This window comes from Excalfactoria chinensis, chromosome Z (assembly GCF_039878825.1).
Source record: "Excalfactoria chinensis isolate bCotChi1 chromosome Z, bCotChi1.hap2, whole genome shotgun sequence".
Classification (NCBI taxonomy): Eukaryota; Metazoa; Chordata; class Aves; order Galliformes; family Phasianidae; genus Excalfactoria; species Excalfactoria chinensis.
Window position 1 is genome coordinate 15,639,128 of NC_092857.1, and position 8,105 is coordinate 15,647,232.

The following is an 8,105-nucleotide window of genomic DNA, read 5'->3' on the forward strand; positions in this document are numbered from 1 at the left end:
GGCTGATGTAGTTATTACTCCACTTCGTCTTTTTTGAAAGCTGTGTTATGCAGCAGAGCCTAAATTCCTCCAGGAGCTCCACATCAAACTGATATCTTAACAGTCCAGAATCTGCTGCATCTGTGTATTTCTGCTAAGGTAAATATGCTGTTCTTATTAAGGAAATGGTAGAAAGAAGAGCCGTAGGGGCCATTGGCTTTTTTGTTTTTGTTTCTCCTTTTGCATTTTGATAGTGAAGATCAGGAATATCTTACTTAAATGGTTTTTGAATTTAGTAAGATAGCTATCAAAATTAAAATCAAGAAGTGCTTGGGTGTCTAAGGCAGCAAGTGCACAGTCCAAGGTAATGACTGATAAACAGGAAATACTGAACATGGTTATTGTAAACTTACAGAGTTGGTGTATGTTGATTTATGCTGTTCATAACTAGAGCTAGTTTCAGGTAGAACAGTTTCTTTGTTTCTCCAACTAACAGAATTATTCAAAAGAGCATTCATTACATCAGATTTTTAGTTTTTTGTGGGTTTTTTGTTGTTGTTGTTGTTGTTTTGTTGTTTGTTTTTTTTTTTCCTTGGAAGAGACTAGAGGAAGGAAATTCTTGTTACTTTTATATATGCATAAAAAAACTAAATTGTAACATATATATGTGATTCTCTAACATGCACTCTACTTTGGAGTTGTTTACTGAGGTTTGGGCCAAGAACTTCTTTTTATCCAGCCTCTTTCTTAGGATTTGGATGGTTTTTTTGCTGTAGGGTATAGGGCTTCTTGATAATGAGCAGGCTGACATTGGTATTGTTGCTTATTCCTAATGTAGTCTTCAAACCCTAGGAGTGAAATCAGCTTCAGGAGCTTGCAGAAGTCAGAACATTACTACTGATAGGACTTTAGAGATCAAAATTGTCTAGTAATTACTAAACCTCATTACCTCAACAGTAACTTATCAAGTGCAGCAGCACAAGGCTTAAACAGAAATTGTGCAAAAGTCGTACTTGACCATGTTTTATCTACATGGGGTTATGGCAGGTAAAATTTTCCACAAATCCAGAATATATCAAAACAAAAGATGGAACATTTAACCTTCCATAATTAATGATGCTTTTGAGTATCTTCAACCAGTAACTATTCAACAGTAAGAATCTGTAGGGCTTTTTTGGACTTTTGCTGTAAGGAATGCATGAGGTTGGAGATATGTCTTAATGACAGACCTTGGAGGTGGCTGTCCATCATCAAATTCTTCCTGGCTATAATGCTTCAAGATTCTGGAAGTTGTTCTTTTGAAATTTCAGACAAATAAAACACATTATTTACATGAGAGATTTACAGATATCTGAGGTATCCGATGATCTTATACAGAAATAATGAACTAAATTTCAAAGAATCACAGGATGATTGCATGCCATACTTTAGGGAACCCTTACAAAGATGCCACATCTCCAGGGTATGTGGTTCATATCTTTTATTTTACACCTCTTGACAGTATGAAAATTTGTTATTTTTTGATGCATGGGATTTTGGAAGATTGACCTCTCCAGTACAATAATTTCTGTTTAAAAACAGGAGCATTTTTGCTGAATTTTAGCTTCTTTTTTAAATTTTACCCAGCATTATCATACCCCCCTAAGTTCCTTTGAAGGAAATCTGCTCTGTTAAGGTTATGCCTGTTTATGTCAATTCCGTGGTGAGCCACAGTTGAAAAAAAAAGTAGCAAACCACACACAACCTTATTTAGCCATCTTGGATGTGCTTGGAACTACCTTAGTCCTCATGGTCCTTCTAACTTAAGCTGAAGTAACATGCTGCAAGTAAGAGCTCCCCATCCTGTTGCTGGATACACATACAAATATCTAATACACAGTTTAGGATGTTATACTCCCTGCAAAATGCAAGCACATACCTGCTGTGCTTTGATATATTTTGGGTAGTTCTGCTGGGGGTAGGGGGGAGACATTTCAAAGTTTTTGTAGGATACCAATTTATTTTGAAGATACAGGCAATTCTCATTTCAACAAGCAATTTTTAATGAAGAAAAAAAAAGGCTTGTTATAAAGGAACGTAAGGACTGTCAAGGAACTCAGAGCACAGTTTCAGTGTTCTAGCACTGTATTCCTTAACTGTGCCATGTGATGGATAATTTTAAAAAAAATCAGATTATTAAGTTATGTTATGAAATGGGAAATTGAATTACCCTTATCTACAAAGTTCTGTCCTGTAGTAGAAAAGGAAATGATATTCTGAACTAATTGAACTGTTATTTAGCATCGGAAGCTTAGGGTAAGGGGTTTGTGTGTGTGTGTGTGTTTGGTTTGTTTGTGGGTTTTGATTTTTGTTTTTGTTTACGGCTTTTTCCCAGATATATAGTTGTCTCACTTCACATTTGATTACTGGGTATACCAGCATATTTTGCTACTTAGTACAGAAAGCAAAACAAAACAAAAACAAAAACTGGAAATAAATTTTGTAAGTCCTTGTCATCTTAAATCCTGAGAAAGATCTATTTTATTTTATTTTATTTTATTTTATTTTATTTTATTTTATTTTATTTTATTAGGATTTGATTAATGGTAGGTAGTATCAACAATGTTGGAAGGTTTCTGAAATAAATGTGCTTACAGCAGCTAAGCACAATGACAACAACAAAAGTAAATTATTTTGAAGTTGTATTGCAATGTAGATTTCAACTGGATCTAAAATAGGGATTCTTCAGCTTCATATTTATCATGTAGATCACAGAAAGGTCCATATCTTGAAGCCTTCCTGCACAGAAAATGTGAATGAAAGCCTTTTGGAGAAATCCATTATAGTAAGTACAAAAGCCAAACAGTAATCTTGAATGAGTCCTAAAGAATTCAAGTGAGAAGTTACAGAAGTATTTTCTGTAGTTTGAGCAGTTTGCTTTAAACCATTTATCTACTTGAATAACAGAAGGGAATGTGATGTCAGGTTGGCTGGTTGATTGTTTGCTTTTTATTCCCCCCAAGAGGTCTCTCTGTATACTGCTGTGCACAGATACGGTATAAAACATTGAGTCAGCTTGGCTATACAAAAAGTAACTCACTTGACATAACTCATTCATGTTCTTCAGGGCAGTCAGTCAAGTGAATGAGGTGATCCAGGTAGTCCATCTGAATTTATAGTGGGCGTTCAGAAGCCCCTTCAGTGTAGAGAGGCAACAGTGTTCTCCCGAGTATCTTCCATACATACATACATGCTATGTGTGGAATTGAATTCACATAGCATGTGTTAAAACCAATAGGCAAGAAAAGTCAACAACAGACCATGAGAAATTGGCCTATCTGAGCTACTAAGTGCAAAGTTAAATATAAATGTGTGTATATGTGGGTACTCTGGATGCAAACTCTGACAAGTTCCTGCTTGTGTCTGGGGGTCTAAGTTACGCTTAGAACTTGGCTAGTGACTGCAGACTGCAGGATCAAGAATGTACGTATCTCAGTTAGCAAGAAACATGTCCTGGTTCGTGCCTCTCCTGAGAGTTAGATCTGTTGGGTATCTGGAGGCAAAGAGCAAGTAAGGAGACTTGGCTTTTTTTAACAAGATTAATCACCAGATTTTTTACAGACTGGTTATCATGCTCAGATGTATACATGTGGCTAGATTCCGCCCATTCAAAATCGTTTTCTGATATTGTGGAAACATCTAAGCAAAGTGTAAGTCTTTACAAATAATATGTTTACCCTCCTAAAAAATCCCAGTAAAACAGTGGCTACACAGGACTTGATACAGTAAGGACAGTTATTGGTAACACTGCATCAGAAATGGTTAGGAAAACATCAAGATATTGTTTACTCATCACCTAGAAATACTGGAAGATACTTAAGTTTTCCTGCATTATGTAGGGAAGACAAGAAAAAAGTGTTGCATGTCTCCCAAGTAAAGCAGTTGTCTATTAGCCTGCCTTGGTTGTCTGTTACAGGAATATGTATGCAAAGTTGTAGTCAGTCTGTTGAGATGATTTTTTCTAATCAGATGCGAATTTGTCATTGCTGCCTTCTGCTTTAACCAGCAAAGGGAAGTAAAACAACAAACTGAGAAATACTGTGAATTTAAAGCTGAACATATTGCTTATTACAAGCAGTCCCTGATACATTCTTTCCTTATTTCAGTACATTTTCTGGTCAGTGCTTTGATTTTTCAGCATTTTAGTTTACAGACAGTCTGGTAAGTTGTTGCCAAATTGGTATTTTGTCAACATTACATAGAGAGCTGCTCAGAAATGAAATTTGCATTTACTTTCTTCCCTCTCACCCCCTATCTGACCGCTTTTATTGCCTCATTTGGGATGTCTACGCAGTGCTTGAGGAAATCTTGAGTGTTAAGATGTGGCTGGGGAAATGTTGCAGTTGCAGTGCCCTTTGCATTGCAGACTGTTTCATTCATTAATGTATTGCATGGGTCATGAGGTTTTTGGCTTCTGACAGTGCATTTTTCGCAAGACAGATTTTCAGCTTGCTGGAGCACTGATGGTGAAGTTCCTTCACCAGCCAGCATCCTAAAGGGTAGCCTTAAAATATGTAAAATATTCCGTAATTGCAGTTGGCATAAAATCTCACTGAAAGAAAAGAACTTCACTGAAACACCATAGAACAAACTATTAGATATTTTACCACTACAGAGAAGTACTTCAGCTTCCAACATTCATGGTCCTTCATTTGCAGCCACTCTTAGCAGACACACATAAAGCAAAATCCAGAGAGAGAAAGCAACGTTTGACTGAACAGGGAGTACTGCAAGACGTCACTGAAAGTGCGCAGTAGCGTGTTTCCACGCTTTGCACTCAGACAAATGTAACAAGTATGTAAATTAAATGATTTAAACAGAAGTACTTTAAATGACTAAGCTATGAAAAAGCAGATCATGCCCCTGTGGATATCATCCAAATTTTAAAACAACAGTAAATTGGAAACAACTTTGCTGCAGCCCATCAGTGTTTAAACTGCAAATGCCAGCATCTTGTGGTACCCACTTCTAAGTAAGGTGATGTAAGAGCTACCCACCTGCCTAGAGTGTGGATATCCCCATTTACACTGGATTCCTTTAATAGCCAGTAGGTTTTGATCCATTTAGCTGGAGTACAAATCTGCAGAGCTGAGATGCGCTGAGCTTCAGAAGTACTTTTTGTCTGCCATGGGTGTGATGTGAATGCTAAATGTTTGTGTGTCTCAAAAGGGAGACTAAACAAGCTGGGGGAGGGTGGGGAGGAATCATTAAAGGTTATTAAACACACAGAAGCCACCTCCAGCTTAGAAATCCCTAAAGCGTAAATGGCTGGAGGCTGTGAGAATACTCAAAGGTACACAGCTCAGCAGACATCCCTGTAGACCTAGGCAGCTGCCTGCATTTTTTCCCTATCAGAAACAGGACGTGGTCTAGATAGAACCACAGTAACCACCTTTGTGTTCTTCTAGCCACTCGTATGACTGTAAACACACCAGTTAAGCGGCTGCCGTCTCCACTGTGAGCATCTGCCATTCAGTCGTCAGTACCGCTTTTCATGTCAGAGAGATGATTAGTTTCTGATCAGTACAACATTATGTAACCAAGGGATGTTAAAGCTGGTGAAACGTCATCTCTAGATCTGACTTGCCGAACTTTGCGCAGCGTAAATTTGAATCGCCTCCTGCATCTCAAGATTCCTCATGCTTTCTGGAGGAGTCATAGATGCTACCAGTGAGTGCAGTTCAACTGTGGAGGGAGTTAAGTATAATCACTTCTCTTGCTGTGACCTCAAAAAGAGCATCCTCGATTTCCACCAGTACCTGCCTGCGGATTTCAGACTGATTAAGAAACACAAGAGAGAGGAACTGCAGAGCCCACGTTTGAACTTAAGCCTTTATCTTGAAGCAGTCCAGGAGAAGACCACTGAAAGCAATGAAGGAGTCCTGAAGGGGGGGGTGACTGACTACCTGAATTATTATTTTTCTTTCAAAGAAGGTGGTGAGATCATTCATGTTCAGTTCCTCCTCTGGCTGCTTTCTATCCACAGGAAGGAAGGTTATGAGGAAAAGCAGGTAACAGATGCAATTAGCACTTCTTCTGCTGACTTTTACATGTTAGAACAGAGTAGAAAATAATCAGCACCTGGCTCCCCTGCTCACCAATCACAGGGTGCAGCTTAGGAAATTGTCTCAAAACCAGGTTTCACTTCTTGCCTCCTTTTCCCACAGTGCGTGATGGCTTATCTTCAAAGCATTCCCATTTCACTATCTTCAGACAATTCTGTTTTGCAGGTGGAAGGCAGCTTTTTGTTTTTCCTCAACTTTGATCATTACCATATGGTCTTTCATACGTGCTCAGGGTCTCTTTCTAGGATCACGATCCATTTTTCCCTTCCTGGCATTTTTTTTTTTTTTTTTTTTTTTTTTTTTTTTTTTTTTTTTTTTTTTTTTTCCTGACCAGATCTCTATTTAGGAAAAAAAAAGAGAGAGAGAGAGAGAGAGAGACAGAGAGAGAGAGATAAAGTGATGTGGTTCTTGGGAGTACTTTGGATTTCAGACAGAAATAGTTGTATGGTGCCAGGGACATAGATCTGTGGCCTGGCCTGGGGATGAATGTTATCAGGTATGAGGTCTTATCTCAGAGGAATGTTAACCTAAGATGCAAATATCCATAATAGAAAACAAATGGTGTCACAGAAACAAAAATCCAGTTCTTACCGGCGCCTGTTGGGCCTTTTATTCTTTTCCATAGGCACTGCCTTAAAGACTCACAGTCATTCTTCGAGTGATGTGGTTATATGTATTCCATCCTGGTGCTACGTTTTCTGGAGTTTGGAATTTCTTTTTTGGCCAGTAAGCTGAACATCCCACATCTGTGCACTTGAATGACCTTTGCTGTCTCCTGAGGGCATAAAATGGCAGAGCGTAGCCAACCGTCTCATCTGTGATTAGAATTGCTAGCAGTGTCTAGGTACTTAAATCTCTTATCTGTGGCATATCATTAATCGAGTACTAGGGTAGCTCAAAAACAGTTTATTTTTAGGCTTCAATTTGAATTATTTTTAACCTATTAGAGCCCTGTTGTTCGAGTTGTCAGCAACATAAACAGCTCTCAGTCTTGGCAGCTTGCAAAATATTCTCTGAAAAATGAAATAGTGTTTGGAAACGTTGATGCATTGAAATCATTGTGATTTGTGGGGAAATTCTGGCATAAGTGAACATGAGTTTTGAAATAATTTGCAGTTCAGGCACTGAGTTCGGATCAAAACCACTGAACTTGTGTGAGATGAGCCAATAGCTGGAAAGCATACTATCTGGGAAGGCACAGTCGAGGGACTTGCACCTGCTGCTGCTGCAAATTCCCTAACTGTTAGACTAAGGAATTCCACTCCGTTTTGCTGGCCCAACAAATGCCTAGTTGTCTGCACAGAATAGGACTGCTCCAAAGAAGGGTCAAAAGCTCGGTTTGTTAGGGTGCTTCTCTTCTGTGTGAACGACCTGGGTCTGATTTGGAGCCAGAATTTCAGTCAGGACTTTATGTCTCCTAGGAAGCTGTTGTGGCTGTTACTACTGTTATCAGCTGCTCTACCTCTATATGGTGCTTACGGTGCTTTTTTTTTTTTTTTTTTTTTTTTTTTTGCAGGGAACTTCAAAAGCTCCATGGTTTATTTCCAGGCGAGATCCTCAGGGATAATATTTCCCCACCCACTTCTAGTTAATTTAGAGTATCTTTGCCAGATCACAGACAGAATATGCTGCCTCTCAAATCTCTGCAAAATTTTGGCTTAGAGTGGAAAAGATATATAATTTCCAATGCCATCTTGCACAATAGAATTTACAGATGCTGGATTTCGGAGCATGAACAACAGAAATCAACAAAACTAGCTTGTACTTTAAAAAAAACTCCTTGGGCAGCAATAGGTATCTGCATAATAGTTATCTGAATAATAGTTATCTGAATAATAGGTATCTGAATAATAGGTATCTGAATCTAAAAAGACTTAATCATGTGCCATTGGGCATGCCCATTTCTCTTGAAGCCAAGTTTTGCCTTTGTTGTATGCTCCAGCCTGACATCCTGGCTCAGAGACTGAAACACTGTACCATGCCTGATGGAAGGGTCTTGTTAGAGTTATGTAACCGTTCACA